This window comes from Protopterus annectens, chromosome 9.part0 (assembly GCF_019279795.1).
Source record: "Protopterus annectens isolate FY-2018-M chromosome 9.part0, PAN1.0, whole genome shotgun sequence".
Taxonomy (NCBI): Eukaryota; Metazoa; Chordata; order Ceratodontiformes; family Protopteridae; genus Protopterus; species Protopterus annectens.
In genome coordinates, this window is record NC_056743.1 from 755,594,296 (window position 1) to 755,617,792 (window position 23,497).

Sequence of the window (23,497 nt, forward strand, 5' to 3'; positions counted from 1 at the left end):
TCCCTAACTACCCATTCATTCTCCTAGTGAGAACTCAATGGTCCATGCAATACTAAAATGAGGATTAGGTGAACCAGTTTCATAACACTGCCTTTTTCTGAATTCAGTTCATAAGAAAACATACAGAAAGTTTCTTGCCCTTAAGGTAGTTTCATCCTGTCTAACATTTGTGAACACTTTCATGAAGACTACAAGTTGTCAGTGTCTGTAGAGGACCATACAGAAATACACAACATCGCATTTCATGACAGTTTTTTTTCTAATCTCCTTGAAGCTAGTCCTTAAGTAAAATCCCAAAAATGCACCTTGAATATGAAACTATTACGCTGTTATACCGCAGTGCTGAAAGTAGCACAACACTTAAATATTCTAATCTGCCAACTTGCTTACCTGTTTCTTCAGTCTGCATCTCAGTTTTAAAGACTGAATACAATATGTTATCTGGTTTACCCCATTGGTAAATAGTGGTCTGGAGCATAAAATGGCATTGAAAGAGTATGGTTAAAACTTTATCAGTTGTTGCTCTAAGCCATTGGACTTATTTCCTTATTAATGTCCTCTGACTCAACTCTGCCTACACTCATATCAAAAATCTTGGCAAGCAGGATCTGCATAACTCAGTCCTGCTACTTTTACACTGCTGTACATCTCATCACCATTTCAGTGATATTTTTCTCTCTTATTCCAATATACAGCACATTGCTTTGCTAGTAACTCCACACTGAGCAAACTCAAAGCAACTAATTCCCTGGGTAAAAGCTAAAACCAAGGTTCCTGCTAACTCAATTGGTAGTAGTTTAGGTTTTATATTAAAGTTTACATTGTGCTTTTTGTTGAAAACCAGAGGTCAACTTAAATGCAAGAAAAATCAAATTAACATAAGTGAATACATGAATACGAATAAACATAAAATGAAGGAATAAGGTCATGATAAAAAAAATCTTTACTTCTTCATTCCACTCTTAAAATAATATCAGTCCTTTCTAAACATTTTGTTACTAAGGTTTACCCAACAATTCAAAAAGGCTTATTGTGAAACAAAGGCAACTCAGAAGTCTTCTACACCATGCTAAGCCTTTTGAATTCACAGACCACACTATTACTGAGGTTTACCACTGTAGCTCCCTTAGATGGAGACAGATTTCAAGGGTGAAGCTGCATGCTAATGCTAATTAGCCATGTGCTCTGCCCTAGAAATGTCCACAGTTCGTGATTCAGACTATTGCTCAGTCAAGTAAAAATTTTATTCTAGGATTTAAAGTGACCGCCATCAAAACACAATACTCACACACATATTTCTATGGGAATACAAGTGGTTCAGGTAAGTTTAGTGAAAATGTGAGGGTATGTCAGTGTGTGTGTTTGTATCTGTAAGGGTATGCATGAGGCTGCTAAGAGAGGGTGTGTGTGTGTGTGTGTGTGTGTGTGTTGCTTTACATGTGCTAGTGTATGGCTGAGAGTTACTGTCAGTGTAATTGTGGGGTGGTACTTTGTTGATGACTCTGTGTGTGTGTGTGTGTGTGTGTGTGTGTGTGTGTGTGTGTGTGTGTGTGTGTGTGTGTGTGTGTGTGTGTGTGTGTGTCCGTGTCCCCGTGAGTTTACCAGAGTGTGTGCATGAGTGTGTGTGTGTGTGTGTGTGTGTGTTTGTGTGTGTGCCCACATACGTGCATACATGAGTGAAGGATTTTGCCAACAGAATTCATGAACCATTAGGGAGAACACTATTGTGGTCTGGTCTGACGGTGCCAATATTCGATAAAGAGACGTAGTAATGAGCCAGTAATGTGCTTTCTAATTGTAGCTGACTCTCAGTTTCTTGCCATAGCATTAATTGTCCAATCTGCACTGGACAATTAGTGTGAATGGTGAGCATTTTAATAAATCTCAAGACTGTTTTGTTTCTTTCTTTAAAATTATATTCAGAATCAAATGGTTACATGACACAATATGGAGTTATGATACAGCAAACCATATGAGCTCAATCAAACTGAATCAAAATCTAGAGTAGCAGTGCATCAAAACTTCCTGAATATAGCTGGTAGTTTCTGGTATGTAATAAAATACTCTCAAAGTTATCTACAAGTGTTTGTGCTGTCATGAAGCGCTATGTCTGGGACTTGACTGCCAATATTTTGGAAGTACATGGTAGTACAGTAATGGACCCTGGCCTGAATACCATTTCACATGAGATCAATGCACCCTGGGTAGAGGAGCTTCTTCAATGTACAGACCACATTTAATTGATCTGAAATCTGACTAAATGTGCATTACTACACACTTAGACATTGCAACCCTGTTCCATTTCCACATTTTGTCATACTACATTTTAGTTTTAGTTTGACATATGTACAGAAACTTGGATAACTCTAAACCACCACTGCTCTTGGTACTAATCTACTCTATCACCAAGTTCACACAGTCTATCCATTCATTCTAATACTGACTTTATACCCAGCTTAGGGTTGTTGAGAGCATACCTCTCAACTGTCTAGATTTTTGAAGAATGTCCAGATTTTTGCCTCATATTTTTAGTCTGTTCCTCATAAAATTTGTGGTTTTCTGGCAAATCATTGAGGATTGAAGTCATAAACGAATGCCAGACATTTTAGTTTCAGGGTTCATATCCTTCAGAAAATGCATGTTAATGCAAAGCTTGTTGTTCTAGCAGCTTTTACGTGTATAAGAGCAATATTTAAAATCTGGCCCTGATTTTGGACTCTCCCCTCCCCCATTATTTCTGACTTTGTCCAGATTTCTTGAGCTAAGAGGCTGACAGATAAGGGGGTGAGCCACAGCCTACCAAAGTAAGCAAGGGGGGATAAAGCAAGAATCTCACAAAAGGAAACATTTGCTTTAAATTAAAAAAAATCTTTATTTCAGAGGTTAAGCAAACTCAAAATTAGAAAATATTAACACTGCATTGTGTGCAGAGCAGGCCCAATACATAGGAAGGGGTCTTGCAAAAATTAACAGTGTGATTTGTTTTGTATTAGCTTAGCATGTTTTCAGTAAGAGAGAACATATTACATACATGCACTAAATTAAGGTGCAAGATTAGTGATACACAGTCTGACATTTGTAAAGCTTTAAACACACCACAAGTTATCATAGTGTCTATAAAGGATTACTTTGAAATAGTCAACTTAAAAGTTACCTCACTGTTTTTAAACTGCCTTGGATTTTCATTTGATGGCATTTCTTTTGGAAGTAGCAATTCAATATTTTTGAATTTAATAAACACAACATCAGAATTGTGTCATGCAACATTGTATACTTCAGAATGTCTAGCTTTTGATATAAAATCAAGATAAATATGGCTTGACACAGTCATTAAACATAACATAATTTTTAACAGGTAAGACTCTGGAACTTGGCCCCAGATTTACTAGTTTGGCTGGTTGCTAGTTACCTCACAAGTTCATGAGATAATTTTAAATAATTACCAATCAGGAGAACCAGTAAAGGTGGTCAAGTCCAAGCATTCATTTAATATTCTTTACTGAGCATACACCATATGGCATTTCAAAAATGAATTATAACTTACTTATAACTTATACTTATAATTATACTTATAATTATAACTTACTGTGTCACAAAACTACTTAGGGTATGTTTATTTTACTTTTTCTGGATATCTCTTGCAGTACTCACTGTAACTGTAGCTACATCTCCTACACACCTTTCATCACTGCCTGCTGTAAATTCAAAATCAGCTACAGTGTGAACATGTTGCATATAAGAGCTGGTTAGCATTATAGCAATAACCCACGCCTGGGTGTGGGTAATGCTGGATTTACCCACGGTTGGCGTGGGTAAATCCAGCATTACCCGCACCCAGAAGTGGGTTATTGCTATTATACAATGACATTATTTAAGAAAAAAAATAATTACTTTTCTTAAATAATGGCATTGTATAATGCCTCCTTGCTGCCCTTCCGCAGCTGTCTGGTATTCCGCGGCAGTTCTGATGTACTGTGCATGCCTACGCAGTACATCAGAGCTGTGGGCAAAAGCAACGGAGAAAGCAAGATCTCTATTGCTTTTTACTGTTTTGCTATGTTAAATGGGTTTAACATAGCGAGACAGCTTTAAAATAAGCAACAGAGTTCTCCGTTTTAAAGCTGTATCGCTATGTTAAACCCATTTAACATAGCGAGATAGGTTTAAAAAAAAAGCAACAAAGAAAGCAAGATCTCCGTTGCTTTTTACATACTGTGTCGCTATGTTAAAGGAGTTTAACATAGCGAGACAGCTTTAAAAAAAGCAACGGCGATCTCCGTTGCTTTTTATAAACCTGTGTCGCTATGTCAAACTTCTTTAACATAGCGAGACAGTGTTTTAAAAAAGACTTATACTAATGGAAAAAGTCCGGGCGACCGGACCTTTTTCCATTAGTATAAGTCTATTTACAACGTGCACGCTGGCCAATCAGCATGCACGTTTTGGAATATTAATGGGGAGTCATGGTATAATACACATTCTTACATTTTACAGTGAACCACTACATTGTTTTTCACTATCCTCCTTTATGCAGTTAACCCTACTTAAAGGTTTGTTCTTTTCACAATATTATATTCTTCAGTTCAAGAAATTCTACTTCAGAATTATATAAGCCATTACATTTTCTTTCCAGCAACCACCCTGCTCCTCAAGTCCCAGATGTAAACTTTACTAATGGATCTTATTTTGTGACTATCCTCTTCATTACACTTGAGTACTTTCATCTCATTCTTTTATTTTCCATGGATGTGAAAGTAACCTTCCATAATAATAATAATGATAGTAGTAGCAAATAACATCAGCAGTAATTTTTGGATGAACGGGACTAGGAAGAAAGCAGGGGAACTGAACAACTAGAGTTATTATTTAAGGACACACTCTTACTGAGGTCCAGAGTTATTTGGCTCTTCAGAATGTTAAGGCCAGCTCCTAACGTAACATGTTCCGATTCCAGCTGATTTTGTTTTTACAGAAGATAAGACTACATAAATGATATACAATCACAAGAGGAAGAAAGTATAAATTAGAATGAAGAACTAAACTGACACATAAAATTAGTAAGATAAAATATGGATGGTTTGGAGGATAAATACAGTAATTTGACTCAAGGAAATTAAAATTCCTCTCTTTTAATTATCTGGTACACTTTCATGAAACTTGGATCCAGCATAAATGTTTTACATTACTGCATTATTTTGCCTTTAATGTCAAGGCAACCAAAAGTAAAAGAAATTGGAAGCAGCAGGGACCATTTTCTACACTAAATATTCTCAAGACCTTTAAGCTACAGACCAATTGTCATTAATAAGTTCATACAGACAGAAATGAACTTGAGAAAAGTCAAGTTTTGAAGCACACTTCTCTTAATATACTTTTTCTATGTGTAAACAATGACTAGGTGTCTCCAAATCAGTGGACAGCTCATCTTGACTATTTTAAATGTTGCTGCTTAACCACCAAAGAAACAAAGGGGACTACTTTATATCATGTAAGGTAGTCACATGACTAGTTTTAACCCACTGCAGTCCTCCAACTCATTATACTGATCTTTTTCAGTGTCTTTGCAGGTAAAGCACTCAAGAGAAGTCCTTTCACTTAGTAGAACATCTTTAAAATGAATTCCGTGGTTGTGTATTAATAGGTATAAACACTGTGATATTGTGAATTTTTATCTTTAAACATAAAACACTATTTTAACCAATGGCTAAAATGCCCAGAAGCATAGCATTCCAGAGAACTAAGTTCAAACAGCAGCCCAAATGGTTGAAGTGGAAGAGAAGGGGAGACGAGTTGCAGATTAGTGGCTTACCATTGCAGAAATAGGATAGCAAAGTATGTGCTGCACCAGCACACCCCAGTTGCCAATGGAGTTATTCGCAGGCACTGTGACAAAAATGCAATTGGGGTCTATATTACATTGTCGAAATAATATTATGATGAGCACCTATTCATCGACACCTAATCAGTGAAAATTGCTGAAGCGATTCGCTGAATTTACTAAGGGCAACGACGTAGCTGGCCAACAACAAACTTTACCCTTTTCTCCACTGTAGTGCGATCTCAGAGTTGGTATATATAGTTAAGGGGGGTGAAGCCCTCCACATTGGGTGGGTTCAACTGATGTAGATGCTGCTCCATTGTTCTTCGGGCAAGTATTTGTTTTCCCTTAGTAAATTCAGCGAATCGCTGACTCGATTTTCGTTGATGAGGTGTCAGTGAATAGGTGTTTGCTGGAATGCGATTTTGGAGACGTAATATAGACCCATGCAAGTGCCGCATGCTATAGCAAGCGGCAAATGCAAGGGTGTTGTATCCATCCTGTGCCATGGCTACTACATGCCCATAGCCTTGGGGAGAAAATGGAAAACGTGAGTAGGGCAAATTATAAAAAAAAAGTACTTTATTCCTCCACTACAGACATCCTTAGTTCATAGCCATCTAGGTTTCATTTCTCAGGGAAATAAGCTAACCATAACGGCAAATGGCCAAGAAGTTCTTTTTTAGTCCAAATGGATATAAAAAAATATGGATTTACACTTTCCAAATGACTTCCCTCCCACCATTCCTTACCAGACATATTCCACTACTACTGCAATCAATTTAAAATGCAAATTCATTTAAAACACAACTAAAATTTCACATATCAAATCAATGGATCTGCTCCTGTATAAATCTCCAGGATAAACACCACTGTTGTCCTCAGCTTTTCAAACTGTCAAACCATTTATCTTCATACAGAATCCTATGTCCCACAGCCAGTCTTTACTAATACCTGAAGAGTTTTACTACCATCTCCCAGCCATATATATAATTTTGGAACACTGCAGTGCTCACCCCACCTCTATACAAGATAAACCTTATGATAGCCATATATATAATTATCTATGAACCTATTTTTTACCTCACCTCTTAACAATATTAACATTTTCTGTCCTATCTGCTTCCTTTCCAAACCACCACTGCTTTGAATTTCTAAGCACTAATCACCCAATCTATTTATTCGACAAATCCACTAATATACCTCTTCAAATGTTCAAAGTTCAACATCTAATATTGCATAAACATCTTTTATACTGTAATAGTTTCATTTATTTTATATGAATGTAATCTAATTATCACATGTTATGTGTAAATGTTAACGTATGTCACTTAATATCTGCTCATGTATATTGCTAAATGTCTGTTTAAAAATGTTTGTAACATGTTGTAGTGTTTCTCCCCGGGCCTCTGCTGAAAAGGGTTTGTTTCACTAAATCCAGTCAGATAAACCCTGTAAACAAAAACAAAATATAATAAAATAAATATTCTACAACTTCACCTACTAATGTCAGCAAAGTAGTGGCATTTCCTATATAGTAGTTATTTCCCAAGGCAGGAATATTCTAAAGTATTTTGTCATTTAAAATGTAATTTAGTTAAAAAGGGAAACACATCATGTAGCTTTAAAGTGACAACTACAGAAATGTATTAAATAGATAACTGTGCAAAATTAGCACTTTGGACAATAATATGTGTAAACAGCTATAGAGTACAGTAATATAAAGGACTTCAGTTTATAAAAAAAGAAGAAATACTTCTATTTGAAAAGAACATTATTAATTATTTTAAATAAATGTAAAGCCAAGTTTTGAAGTTTTCACTTTTTGCTTCACAGCCCAGTACCACAAGCCGTGATGGTGCTCCCTATGAAAAATATATATTTTTAGTGCACATTTTATGATGAAGCAGAAGGAATCAAAACAATTTCTGACTTCCAGTTAAATGATTACTATGTCCACACTGTTCCAACAGTATCTCTGTGTGTATGAACCTGCAGGTGTATGGGGTTCATACCTTTCACTGAAAAGTGCATAGGTTTGCATTTCAGTTCAGTTGCCCAGTTATGATCTAATTGCTACTGTTCACAGGAAATCACTGCCAGTACTGTTTCAATTTTTGCCTCATAGGTGATTCAGTTTATGTGGGCTTCTCTTTTCTCCTCTACTATATTACCATGGAATTTGCATACATAAGTAAAAGGGGTGCAGTGAATCCCCCGTATAAGGAGGGAGCCTGTCCCCATGCAAAAATGCTTTTTGTTGTAGGTATCATCTTGTTAAATGCTTTGACTGGTGTGTTCATCTGCGTTAAACTTCAGAAAATTTTACCTTGATGAAACATTGGAAAACCTAGTGTATAGGCTACTTATTTTAGACTGCAAAATACCTTTTTGGAATTAAAGAAAAACATCATAACTAAGGTTTAACTGTCAAATTTTCTACTAATTAAACAGTTGGGTGAAACAGGTATGTCCAACAACTTGCACAGTCAGATACAAGTTCCCTAGCAACAAAAAGCTACCATAGTGCATGAGTAAATCAGATACTTTTGAAACTTAGAAAAGATTGTTAGCTAAGTGCCTAGTAAGCTGATATTAAGGCTGTAGTGCTGAGAGGTGGTGGGCCACTTCATTTTCTGTTAATACATCTGGTTATCAGAACTCATTAACAGACCCAGCTGATACAGAGACCAGAAAGCATAGGCTTACTTGCATCTTTCTTTCTAACTTCCAGAGAAAGAGCAAACAAAAGCAGTCAGTTATCCCACATAATTTCACATGGCTCACTTTCATGTCCCATGGAACAAATATGGTGCATCTCCTCACAGCTGGTCTTAGGTATAGGCCAACTAGGCAGCCGCCTAGGGGACTCTCTAGCAGGGGCACTTCTCCAGTAATCTGGATGGTGTAGGTAGACCAGGATGGGGGCAGAAGGTGGTGTTGGGGAGCTGTGGAGACCTTTTGCCCAGGGCACCAGCTGACCAAAAGCCGGTCCTGCATCTCCTCTAGCTGTAGCTATTTCAGGTTACTACACTGCTTGCCACACTGGAACAGTAAGGCAGCCCTACTCTGAAAAGGTTTAGTATAAATGATGAGTGTAGCAATTAGAGATCATGGAAGTAAGACTGAAAAGCAAATGGAGGTTGTCACAAAAAGAAGAATGCAAAAATAAATGAATATTCATAATACTTGAGAAGACATGACGGTATAGTTGAGTGCTGAAAAGTAAAGTATAGGTAATATCAGCACTGCAGAAATATATCTCATAGCTCCATAATCCTTGTACCTATCAAAGGAACTAAATTATCCAAAAAGATTCATGTCACTATAGGCTAGCCTTGATAAAACTGTCACCATTAAGTATTTGCAGCTGGTTTATGTGCTGAAGTGGGCTGTGACCCACAAAGAATTAAACATCTAGACTGTTGATGAAAAATACACTTAACATGCCAAAGAAGTGAGAAAGCAGTGCCGTATCAAATTATTCATGCTGGTAATCATCAGTATACAAGTAGAACACACAAATATTACATTATTACAAGTCTCAGAACAAAGCACACAAATGGTCTTGGAGACATGGTAACACCAGTGACTCTGGTTCAGTAATGGGCCTGAACCAATAATTAGCTGATTTGAGAGGACTAGATCCTACTTCAGGTTAACTTCTGTGGCATCTACTTTGTCTGGGCTTAAGATGCTCTAACTATGCTTCTATTTTTTTCTGATTATTCCATAATTCAACTTTTTGGTTATCATGAAACAGTTCAGTGTCTCGTTTCCTTCGTGATACTTGTGCAGTTTTTACCTACCAGCAGAACAAAACTTGAACATGTACACAGAGACAATTTTGCACCTATCTGGGGCAGCAGCAGCACAGCAGACACAGATACCCCCAGTGTCCCATGCTTTATTAGTATCCTGGAAGAGGGTCAGCTAGGAAGGAAAGGTCAAGTTCCTGGAGGCCTAACTGCAAGGGTGGGAGTGAGACACTTCCACACCAGTTCACTCCCCTCAAAGTGAAGGCTAGAGTTAAGTCACTCTCTGTGCAGTTACATCTATGAGTGTACAATGTCTGTTCACTAGGCAGTAGGCTGATTCATTTAATCAGTCAAACATGTACACACCTAGAATTTCCTGCAATATTATAGCCTTAAGTCAATGTACAGTAGCCAGCAATTGTTTGAGCGCCATGTGTTTAGTAACATTCTCTGCAACATTTTGTGGCTGTATTTCAGTTTGTGGAATACCCTTGTAATCATGTTTGTCACGTCATTATGGATGATCATTGACACATTCTTCTTCTTTTGGCTTTTCCCGGTTAGGGGTCACCATAGCGGATCACCTTATCTGCTCATGATTGTTAGTGGAGTTTTACAGTGTCGAATTGCCAGCCCGACGCTCATCCTTCCACAGAAGGCACACACAAGCACGCACTCGCACCTAGGGCCAATTTAGAGTGTCCAATCCACCTACAGCATGTCTTTGGGATGTGGGAGGGAACCGGAGCACCCAGAGGAAACCCACGCAACCACAGGGAGGACATGCACACTCCACAGAGAAGGCATCCCAGCAGAGTATCGAACCAGAGAACCTCTTGCTGTGAGGTGGCAATGCTAACCGCTGCACCACCACTGACGCCCATGATCATTGAGACGTATGACATGCCACAATGGAAAAACTACAGTACAGAAATTATTTGTCACCGTGAGGTTTATTGTGCATAATCTGTGCTGATGTAACGAGACCTTTGCTTTCTTGATTACAGTGATATTAAAAAGATGAAAATAATTACTAAATGTTGCTAACCATACCAGTTGCTACAGTGCAGGAAATGCCCCTTTCCTCTAACATCCAGAGAGCTCACTGTTGATGATGGGGGGGAGGGTACAACAATAATGTCTGTTTTCATTATTTGTATACATTTTCAGCTATAGTATCTTCTGGTCATTTGGAATACATTTTGTTGGGGATTTGGCTATGTAGTCCGGAAGAATGTATGTTCACTTCCGTGGCCTTCTATTAAATGTCCTACAACTCCACTTTACTGCTGATTCACCCCCTCTGGTATTCCAAGCTTGGAAATCAAAAGGCAATTCCTCTGTCTATAAAGGGGATCACTATATGGCATTAAGTGAAGTATAAGATGCTATGAGGAAAGAGGTCCACTGACTGGCAGTCAAAGGCTTGAGGACAGCAGGAAAGTATGCGCAAATACAGAATTAAAAAGGAGGCAGTATATTTTATTTATTTTGTCCATCTTCTCTTGAAGACCTATCCTGTTCTACCATGTATCTGCCCTTACCTTGTTAATACAATGCATATCTTCCTCACAATACACAGATGACAGATTCAACAAAAAGATGCATACGACTTCTGTCTCTTTGGTTCTGGATGCATACGACTTCTGTCTCTTTGGTTCTGGCTTTCCTACTCAGTGCACTAATGTTCTCCTTCCCTCATATTTCATTTGTATCCAAAGAACTGTAATTCCTGTTTCCTGCTAAGTATTGTTCTTGAAGAAAATCATGATGCCCTTCACCAGGCTTTTCTCATCTTCTGTTACAATTGCTCCTAACAAGTGCCCCGGGTACAATTATACTCCATACAAGTAACACAGGATAAAAAGGAACATTCCACCTTAAACTGATGGATTAAGGAAAGAAAAGTAACTTTTTAGCCTTCTAAGGTTAATGCAGTAACTCTTGGCAAATTCTAAACCTAAGAAAGACTCTGTCGCTCAACACAAACAGTAAATGGAGGCTTGAGGAAACGCACAAACAGAAAAAGTCCTCTATCCAGTCCAACAGACAGCATACAGTAGAGTTGTGTGCACTTACCATAAATGTAGATGTTCAAGTGTATTCACTGATGCAGTCATCACATTTGAGTTATCTGTTTGCAGTAACCCTCAGTCGGCCAGATTATCAAAGTCTTGGGTCCTGTGTCGGTTGCTGTCTCATCTTCCATGACGTCAGGTAGTCAGGGGTATAAAGCATGCAGCCGACGCCATTACATCAGTTTTTCTTGCCCCAGATGTCAGGTGCCCCCATAATGGGAAGCAATTATATACAAGGTTACACCTCCAACAAAAAAGCAAATACACCCAAAAAACTTTTAAGCATAGTAAACAAGAATACAGGTATAGTCAATAGAAGTCAAGGGGCTGGAGGGAGGGTAATGAGGACAGCAACAGTGAATACACTCGAATATCTACATTTATGGTAAGTGTACACAACTGTACTATGTTCTTCGTGTATTACTGTTGCAGTCATCACATTTGGGTAGATTCCCAAAGCTAAGGATGGGAGGAGGAATTTAGATAGCATTAGGGCCAGCTATAAGGCCCTGCAAGACTGCAGTGGCAAAACCAGCTCTGGATTTAGAGAAAATTGGCAAATGGTAATGCTTGGTGGAAGTATGTACAGAACTCCAGGTAGCAGCTTCTAGGATGTCCCTAGTAGGGACACCTCTGAAAAAGGCTATAGAGGTAGATGCAGCCCTGGTTGAGTGCGGGCTTATCCCCTGTGGGATAGGTTTTCCATGGTGTTTATAGCAGAAATGAATGCAATGGCCTATCCATTTAGAAATGGTTTGCTTTGAAATGGCCTTCCCCTCTGCCCCTGCAGCAAATGCCACCAGCAGCTGTTCAGATTTCCTTTGAGGTTTAGTCCTATCCAAGTAAAATGTCTGTGCACATCTAAGGAGTGCAGTATCTGTTCCCCTTTGCTCTGTTGATTAGAAAAGAAGGTTGGCAAATGAATGGACTGATTAAGAGCACACTGGATACTACCTTGGGCATGAAGGATTGGTCCTGTGGGACACTCTGTCCGCATGAAAGATGATGAAAGGCTTCACTGCCATAAGAGGCTGTAATTCAGACACTCTTCTTGCTGAAGTGATTGCTAAAAGGAACACAGTTTTCCAAGAAAGGAATATTAACTCTGCACTTGCAGCTGGTTCAGAAGGAGGTAGAGTGAGTTTTTCCAATACAAAGTTAAGGTCCCAGGCTGGAGTTGGGACTCTCCTGGGTGGTCTTAAGTTTTTGGCCCCTCTGAGGAACTGCTTGAGCAGTGGATGAGAGAAGAGGGGTGGTTCTTTGTTGTAATGAGCTGAAATGGCTGAGGCATGAAGTTTGATGGAGGAAAAGGAAAAGGCCCTTGTGAAGCATCTCAGTTAAGTATTGAAGAATCGGAGGTAAATTGGGCGCTGCTGTGCCCATCCCTTGAGTTTGGTTCCAGGAACAGAATCTTTTCCATTTTTCAGCATAAGATTTTCTAGTACCAGGCCTCCTTGCCTCCAGAATGACATCCAACACTTGTTTACTGAAGGATGGTAACGGAAAGATCAGGTAATTAGCCAGGCTGCCAGGTTCAGGGTTTGAAGTTGAGGATGCAGAATCTGGCCCTTCTGCTGGGACAGCAGGGCAGAGGTCTGAGGCAGGTGCCACGGTGCCAGCAGTGACACACTGCGCAAGAGGGGGTATCAGTGTTGGTGTGGCCAGTCTGGTGCAATCAGTATCGTCCTTGGTTTGTCCTGTTTGATCTTTAGCAATACTTTATAGAGGAGAGGCAGAGGAGGAAAGGCATAAACTGATAGATTTTTTTCCAGTTGAAGGACAGAGCATCCACTTTCCAAGCTTGTTTGTGGAGTCCTTGTGCAAAATTTGTCCAGTTGGTAGTTCTGGGGGGAGGCAAACATGTCTATATCTGGGCTCCCCCATTTGTTTATAAACATGTTGAAGGTCTTTGGTTCCAGTTTCCACTCGTGTGGGTCCATGAGTTTTCTACTTAGTTCATCTGCCAGTGTATTTAGCTTTCCTGGCAGGAATTGAGCCTGTAGATGCACTTGGTAGCTCAAGGCTGTGTTCCAAAGAGCCATGACTAGTCTGCAGAAGGGGTATGAATGGGTACCCCCCCCCTGCTTGTTTATGTACCACATATCAGTGGTGTTGTCTGTCTTTACCATTAATTGTCCTGGAAGAATGTGATCCTTGAAGGCTGTCTGAGCATTCTGTACAGCTAACATTTCTTTTTAATTGATATGTAGGTGTATTTGACTTGGGTTCCATTTGCCCTGAATGCACTTCCCTGCCAGGTGAGCCCCCCATGCATAGTCTGAAGAGTCTGTTAGGGTTTGGGCGGCAGGGGGTAGAGTGAATGGTAGTCCCTTGTTTTGGTTGCAGGCCTCTTCCCATCAAAGGAACTGTAGGCAAGGTATGATAGGAATCATTGCTTCTAGATCCTCAGAATGTTGACACTATAGGCTTTTTAGATACCATTGTAGTTTCCTCATATGCAGTCTTACATATGGAATTAGGAGAATGCAGGAGGCCATGAACCCCAAGGCTTGCAGTATTTGCCTTGCAGATAGCAGGGTTTTTGTGGCCATTAGTTTGAAGTAAGCTGTCAAATAAATTTGTTTCTCTGGCGTGAGGAAAGCCATCTGGGAAGTTGTGTTCAAGCTTGCTCCCAGGAAAATAATTTGTTGACTGGGTACAATATGTGATTTCTTTTCATTTATGGTGTACCTCAGACAAGTTAGCACCTTTTGTACAAATGCCAGATGATTCAAAAGTATGTCCTGGCTTTCTGCCTGAATTAGACAATCGCCCAGGTATGGGTATATTTGAATATTTCTTTGCCTGCAAAATATAATGACTGGAGCTAGGCACTTTATGAATACCCTGGGCGCAGTAGACAAGCCAAATGGCAGCGCAGAGAACTGATCATGCATGTAGCCTGCTTTGAAGCATGTGCAGGTAGGCTTCCTTTAAATCCAGTGTTGCCAACCAGGCATCCTTACCTAGCATAGGAAGCAACTGGTGAAGAGTTAGCATCTTGAACTTTGGGATCACTAAAAAGGTGTTTAGGATAGAAAGGTCCAGGATAGGACGCCATGAGTTGTCTTTTCTGGGTACCAGGAAAAGTCTTGAGTAGAAACCTTGTCCCTTTTCCTCTTCTGGTACAGTTTGAATAGCCTTTATGCTTAAGAGAGAGAGAGTACTTGCTTTTGAGCCTCTGCCCACTGATTTGGGGGTAGATCTGGCCAACCGTTTGGGATTGGTAACGTGTGGAAGTGAAATTTGTATCCTTGGGATACTATATTTAAAACCCATTTGCCCTGGGTAAGGAGTTCCCAATCCCAGTTTTTTGCCTGCAGAGCAATCTTTCCCCCTAAAGGAGCAGTCAGTTGAGAAGGGCTTGGAAGTTTTAAAGTTAGGTCACTGAGACAGTTTACCATAGGGGGGAGTCTTACTACTCCCTGATTTGGAAGTGGGAGCCCCCCACTGCTTATTCCTGTGCGTACCTTGGGACTGAAGCCTGGGTGTTCTGCTGGTTCTGGGTTTGGACTGAGAAGGCCTGGAAGAGGCAGGAAAGGACCAATTCTTAGAGGGCCAATGCCTACTAAATCTTGGAGGATGTACTTGCAGGAAATCTTTAACTGTTTGCATAGATTTAGCTTTTTCCTCCATCTTTTTAAGTACTTCTTCTTCTTTGTTGCCAAACAGGCGGTCATGAATTAAGGGAGCATCCAGCAATTTAGCTTTAACATGATCTGGCAAAAGATTGCTGCTTGAGCCAAGCATGCCTTCTATGTACAGACCCAGTCACAGCAGCCCTGCAAGATACCTCCAGTGAATCAAAACCACATTGCAAAGTATGTTTTCCAACTTGTTCAGCAGAATGCATTAAATCCTGTAAATCCTTATTTTCAGCACAGTCAGGAATCAACATAATTTTCTGTTTGATCAATCCAATAATATGCTGCTGATACTTTAAAATATGAAACTAGCAGTTTAAGGCCCTAATGGCCAAGGTTGCAGAAGTGTATACCTTCTTACCCCATCTATCCAGCGCCCTGGAATCTCTATCAGTGGGGGTAAGATTTTTGGCAGTAGTAGCCTTAATGCCCTTGGGCTCCTGTGAAATGGTCTCTGGATCTGCAGTAGGATTTTTAAAAAGGAACTTGTGAGAGTCAAGAACCCTGTAATATCTATCAGGTTTTCTGGGAGCAGGAAGAAGAGAGTCAGGGACCAAGCTAGATTCCGAAAAGGCATCATCAACAATGTCCAGTACAGGGGGGATAGCTAAAGGCCTGTGTTGGGGCAGGAGTAAGAAATCCCTAAGGCTCTTTTTAGAATCAGAGTAATCCTGGCTTTCCCAGTGGAAATGCTCCCTAAGTGTATGCAAGGTTTCACATAAAGAGAAATCTTCTGGAGGGGAAACAGAGGGAATAGAGTCCTCTGCATCAGAATCCTCATAGGTAGATAAGGGTAAATCCTGGTCATCAGAGGAAACAGAAATTTCAGAATCCTGATCAAAAGTATCATAAGCAAATTCAGTCCTAGGTCTCTTAGAGGGGGAAGGTTGACTTCCCCTGATAAAAGTAATAAGGTCTTCAGCCATTCTTATCATTTGTTTTTTAGGCATAGAGGCCTGACCATGCGGTCTGGGCATCGGTTTTCTAGGCATGGATCGAGTTTTAGGCCTTGAAGAAGAAGATGGTGTCGGTTTAATTTGCACGTCAGTAGGCCTGAATACAGCCTCAGAAGCCAGTGCCTGCACAGCGGCTCCGGACCCATCCAAGGTACAGACATCCGCAGGTTCCACAGTTGAAGCATCTCGTGGCATACTGGACTCCGAATGGGTCTCAGTAGAGGCCTGCGAATTTGAAGTAGCGGGTATCAGGGGCTACGAAAGCACCTCACTGAGTACTGACGAACTGGCGACTAGCTTAGGAGAAGCATTGTCGGCAGCTTTGGACCTAGGCAGCCTGTCTCTGTCTTTATCTTCACGTTTTTTTGGAATGTCGGTAGTCGGATGGCTTACCGAAGAGATATCTGGAAAATTGAACCGAGTACCAAAATATTTAAAAGTGTAAATATAGAGACAACGAATAGTTTGTTGTTTAAATAAGGCACAAAACCGACAGCGACGTACGTCGTGGTCAGGGCCTAGGCAACAAATACAGTACGAATGAAAATCTTTATAGGGTATTTGCTTTCCACAAGAAATAGAATTATTGACTTTTACTGACATCGGTTTAGAGTAAGAAAAAGTTTCCCCAATGGGGTAACTTAGCTTTAGTTGAAGACTTCGGTTCTGAAACTTGATCATGGCGTCGGCTGCATGCTTTATACCCCTGACTACCTGACGTCATGGAAGATGAGACAGCAACCGACGCAGGACCCAAAACTTTGATAATCTGGCCGACTGAGGGCTACTTCCAGCAGATAATCCAAATGTGATGACTGCAACAGTGAAACATGAAGAACATCCATCATGGGCTTCTTTCATCAACCTCATCTTCATTCAAGAATGTGTCTGCCATTTGCTTCTTTATCCATACGCCTTGTACTCAACGGACAGGGATATAAACTATGAATTGTAATCACTAGGTATGCCCTCAGAGAGATTTTCGTTAAACATATTCTCCAATTAATCCTACCTGAACATTCAAAATATGTCTTTAGGTAATGAAGGACCGCTCCTAAGTAGATCCTGGAAGTCTCACCCTTTTGCAGAATCATCCAAAGGCAACTGAGGTTACCTGGCAACACCAAGACACCATCACTCAGCTGCAAAGAGAATAAACTAATCACCACCCCAATGTTGTGAATCGAGAGCTTTGGAGCATTTGGGAAAAATCAGCCTTGAGATTTTAAAATTTATTGAAACAAGCAAGTTTTAAAAATAGTTACAACATTGTGGCCTCAGTAATGTGGCCTAAATGATTTAACCCTGACTGTCTTCCATAAAGTGGGGAATCAAGTGTTTTTGACCAGGTGAGCAAATGGTCCTCGGCAGCTTCAACCTTGTCTCAAAAAGTTCTTAATCATCATGAAACAAATATGATTATATAAAAAGAAAGAAAGAAATGGATGGAGGATGACTCTGTGACATCAACAATTATATGCTCACAAATTCTGCAGCATAATTAAAGAATGCTGCCCTTCATTATTTCAATCCTGTTTGGGGATCAAGTCCAAGAAATAATTAAATCATTGCAGAACAGGCACTTCCTGTCTACGTGGGAATGAGTGCCTGAGACTATACAGAAACTAACAAAACTGAAATCAAAAATGTTGAAAGCCAAAGAACAGCATGTACATATTACTGAAAATCTTATTCAGAAATAATACGTTTTTGTATAGGAAAATTGTCATTGCACATTGCACAACAATAGGGGATAAGGGAAAACATCCACTGCCTCATATAAACGGATTGTACACATTTCATATTACAATAACTGCACACCACCCTTTTTTAACACTTTGAGCCATGCCTAAAGAACTGCTGCAAATAACCTCAAACTTGGGGCCTGGTTCTGAAGAAGTCTTTTAGCTAGACAATAGCGCTTAACTGCTGTTTTTTGTGGAAAAAACTGGTTTGCTGGGTATGGAACCGTTTTTTTTTTTTTTTTTAGGTGCTTCCTTCTACTGTGTTTTTTTTTTTCTCTACAAGTAATACACATAAAACTTAAGTCCATCTTGTACCCAGACCACATGTGAAATACCAATACTTATTATTACTGCTGTACTGCTATTGTAATACACTCTCAGTTCTGTCTTTCAATATTTCTCAGTCAGAATTCCTATTTCTGATCTAGCTATGTTCAGCACATTGTCAGGGATCCAGTGAGAACATAAATGCAAGCACATTTTCTGGGTACTAAAAGTCTCAACTCAGCTGAAACAACAGTAATAGCAAGAACATCTCAGCTAGTCATCATCCTAGGACCAGAAATCCTTCTTAGAAGAAGTGCAGAGGTGGAAGTCACTATAAGCATGCTTAACTCTCTGCCATACAGCCTTGCATATAAACACATAGGGATGGTTAGGACATTGTTTTTCTCTGTATCCAGTTAAGAGGATATGTATAATAACAAACTGTTGTGTGTGTTAGCGATAATGGAAAAAAGACCATCTTCAACACTTCCCTTACATTCCCAAAATGTGGTCTACGCAAAAAAGGCTCACAGAGTCAGAACTTCATGATCTCCAACAGAAGAGAGCCAATCAACCCATGAATTCTTAATGCTAAAAAGACCAAAAACCTGAGAAACATTAATGATCACAGAAGTCCAGGTCTTTATGTACAGAATGGTAATAAATGCATTCTCCGTAGTTATTACTTCCCCTTCTGCACAAGGGTTTCTGCATTTGTTCGGCAGACTTGGAGGAAGCCTATTTTCAAATAAAAATACTACTTTGTCATTAGAGATTCTTTAAATTTAGAACAGTTGATCACTAACTCCATTTCAGAGTCCTGCAGTTTCTTCAGTCATCAGCCTCTTAACCTACAACCTTTCTTCACACAGAAGGGTTATCAGGGCTTTCTTTATATAAGTGATTAACTCTAAGCAGTACCAACAAAGCAGCATTGTATCTCAACTAGACATTATACCCTGCAGTTCTTTTCACACTGCAACATTAGAACCATATGGACATTTCTGAAACCCCCCAGAATAGAGAGACAAATTTCAGCACAATGAAAGGAAGAAATTCCTCCTAACAGCCAAGGCAATAACACTAACACAGGTCTTTATCATAATTATAAGAATGCTCCCTTCCAAATCCTTTCTACGGTCCTTCAAATACTACATATCCTGAGATACACATGACAAAAAGCAATCACAATGCTTTCCTCAGCATGACTTCACATGCAGTACTTTCTTACCATTTTCTGTTTGAGTATCAGCTACTTGTCATGGGATACACCAAATTAATTCCTATAATTATGTGTTCTCACCATCAAAACTTCCTTGGAGGGATGAACATTCTCATTACAACTCACTGGGACCAAGACTGATAAAACAAAAACAGGAGAAAAGTTTTTATCTATGAAAAAGAACTCAGTTTGTTTGCGTCTTTCGGCTTTTCCCGGTTAGGGGTCACCACAGCGGAACTCCGGTCCGCTAATGATTGGTAGCTGATTTTTACATGCCGAGTTACCAGCCCTGACGCACAACCTTCAACTAAGGTATGCCCATTCACGCATGTCTCCACGCAGAAGACGCTCTAGCTGAGAATCTAACTGGACAGCATCTTACTGTGAGGCGACAACGCTACCGCAGCACCACCACCGTGGGTAAAACTCAGTCAATTTAAAAATACATTCAGTATTAAAAAAGTAAACATTTATGCAACACAGGACTTCTTCAGACTTTTAAAACACTTAGCTTGATTCCAAGTGTGTCTTCTTGTGTGAGCATGTGCAGCCAATGAAGCAATTGTAAAAGCTTGTACTGTGCATGTCTGATGACAACAAGCTGACATACATTACTGATGCAATCATGTATGCATGTAGTCATTTGTTTGACTGCAGTACACATCTTAACTGTAAACATAGTAGCTACATCTGCGTGGGTGTGGTATACGAGTTTCTGTGTTTATGTGGATGAGTTTGTATGTGTGTATAGACATTATTAAATGCTTTGGATGTAAAATACTTCCTCCCACACCATTACTTATCATACAACAACTTTGAAACGGTAGGCAGAGGAATTATTTTCCATATATATATATATATATATATATATATATATATATATATATATATATATATATGTGTGTGTGTGTGTATGTATATATATATATATATATATATATATATATTAATATATACTAATAATAAAACAAATACAAAACAACTTAGCAGATAGCCATTTTCCTCCAAGGTGAGTGTTACAGGGAAACAATGGACCTTCTATGGTTAGGACTTCAGCTGCCTTGAGTAGTCCTTCACTTTCCTGTAACACCCACCTTGTCAAGCATTATTGTTTGCTTAATTTGTTTTTACTTTGAAGTGATACTTACTTTAATGACAAAGTTACAGAAGACCAATGATTATTTTGAAATATGCAAACCATGAAAACTTTGTATAGTATTCCTGAGTTTTAGTAACATGATTAGACTAGATAAAAATAGTGTCTAGGGGGACTTCTGTCCTTATTTTTGACTGGCTTTGAATGTATAAATGGGTTTGGTCTGCCTATGCTCAACCTGTGAACATCTATCTGGTTTAAACTGGTATACTCAGTAATGGTGGTGGTTATATTTTTGGACTTTTTTTTTTGTGTGTGTGATAATGGCTGTACTAGTCCGTTACTTCAAAATCTGAGGTTAATACAGGAATAGAAATGACACAAGACACCAAGGCTCAAACTTATTAATTTATTAAGCAAAACTTTTCTGAATGTACAGTAAAGCTAATACTAAATAAACAGAAAGACTAATAAATCATGTACTTACACGCATATGCATAAACAAAATCATCTTTGCCACTGATAGGGAAACTTCAAATCCTATCCAGTGCAGCTATCTGTTCAGTCAAGGCAAGGCCAACACTGGCGAAATGTCTCTAAGCTCAGTTCAGGCTGGTGCTATGATCAAATCCGGATGCTGATGATGATTTTCATCTGAGCCTTTGAGCTTTTATAGTCTTTTTTGAGTTGACAGAATATTGTAGAAAGATCTGACATTACAGGCTCATCATGAGTTGATGGAATATTTTAGAAAATTACAGATCATTTTCTAAGTTGTAAACAAGTCTCGTAATGTCTGGTCTTGTGCCCTACTTCCCTTTTCAGAGAACAGTTAGCTCACAATCTTGTGATATAGTTCCTCTTTGAAATCCCCACATTCTGGTAAACATCTTTTAAGCTGATAAACAACTTATAGGTTAACAAAAGTTCAGTAATACCAGTAATCAGTGAGCAAGGCCTGCTCTTAAGCATATTGTATTGTTACAATATTAGCAGCATATAGTGATGTAGTAGCATATCAAGAACTAGCAATAATCAATCTAGCAATAATTAAACATACACAGTGATATGTGGCTCGAGGCATAGCAAAAACTGGTAGGCTGTGTGGATCCGTCACAGGCCACCCCTTGCATCGAGCAACGTACGCTGTGTATCCCTTATAATGGTTAAAACTGACAACATCAGTTTGTACCTTCTCATCACTTTACAATAAATGCAGCATGACATTATGCAAAATAACACAGAAATTATTGTGGTCAAAAGTAAAGGATGCAATAACAAATTAAACCACACTGAAGCCTTAAATGACCACATAAAAACATCATACCAATGCGAAAGTTATATCCTGCATTTCATTTGCAATTTTTACAATGGTACCTTTGTCTTTAATCATTTTAATCACGGTTTGATGCGCATCATTTAGTGTTTTATTTAGAAGTTGCAACACTGTTTGTCCTTCCTGCTTAATCTGTTGAAAATCCGGGTGGACTAGAGATGGCCACTTAAAAGTGTGTAATGGTTCTATGCTAGCATTAAATGTGACGTCCATCCATCTAGTCAGTCTAATCAATTCTCCAGTACAAAAATCAATAATTGCATGGATATTACTTTTACAGTATGCTCCACCAGTTGTGATCATCCCATCACTCCAGGCTAATTTACAGGAGGATATCACACAAACAGTGGTATCATTTAGCTGGTAGATGTCTGTACCATTCACTACATACCTGTGCCAGGTGCATTCCCCAGTTCCATTATGTAAGCATGGGTGAGGCTTCCTCTTCACCATCATGCATACCCACCCCTGGGGCCAGGTTTCACAACCTGCCACATCAACGGGTACATCATTATAATCAATCAAAGTAGATTCAATTTGAGGTACCCACCAATTATCTCCAAATTGCAAGGGCAATGCAACATATGGACAGACCTGCTTTGTTCCTTTCTTACTAGCAAGATAGTCAAAAATCAGTATACAAGACTTATTTTCACATGCAAAATCTATTGGCTTTAACCAATGATACAGTTGCAGTTCCTTTTGCCAATGGGCTGCCTTTTTAGCCCCCCAAGTTTGAGTGAATTGCAGATATTGCTGGTTGGCAGCCAACTGAGATAAGATACAAAAAGTCTGATTTACTTCTGCTGTAAGGTTATTTAAAATCTGTTCTGTATATGTATTTGTATGTTCAATCCACCTCCATAAGACAGTTTGAGTTAAAATACCGTCTACAGTTCTTTGTCCCAGCTCGGGATCATGGTCTGCTAGTAGCTTAAAGGCCATATTTAGGTCAGTGCCCAAACGGCTCAATTTGCTACGTAGGGTATCTATATCTACACTGTTTAGGAATCCAGTCCCTGTTCCGACTGCACCTAGTGCAGTACCAAGAATACCTGTAACATCACGTTTATTTCTTCTATATTTGTAATGTTTGTACTTGATATGCAAAGAATCAACTGGCCATAATTGTGCAATTTTACAATGTGGATACCTGGTGGTAATATCAAATGCTGACATGTTAACTATCATTTTAATACGTTGTATAACTCTAGCACTACTTACAGTTTTACATCCTCTGGTATATCTTACCACATGTCCCAAACCTGAAGGAACCATGCTAAAACAGTTTCCCCTGGCCTTTGCTTATAGATTTGGATTATATTCAATAATTCAGCTTGAGTATAACTCCGCACCTCAACCCATTGTTGTGGCTCTGCCCCCCCCAGTCCACTGTCCCTTTTTCTCAATAACTGGGCGCGCCTCCACTGATGGAGAATTTACTATTTCAAAATCACCATCACCCTCATCTGTAGAGGGGAGATAACCTTCCCACTCCTCAGGGTCAAACTCTGCCTTACACAGCAAAGCACGAACCCGAGGCCTTGAGGGCGGATGGCGTAGTTTTCTCCCGTTTC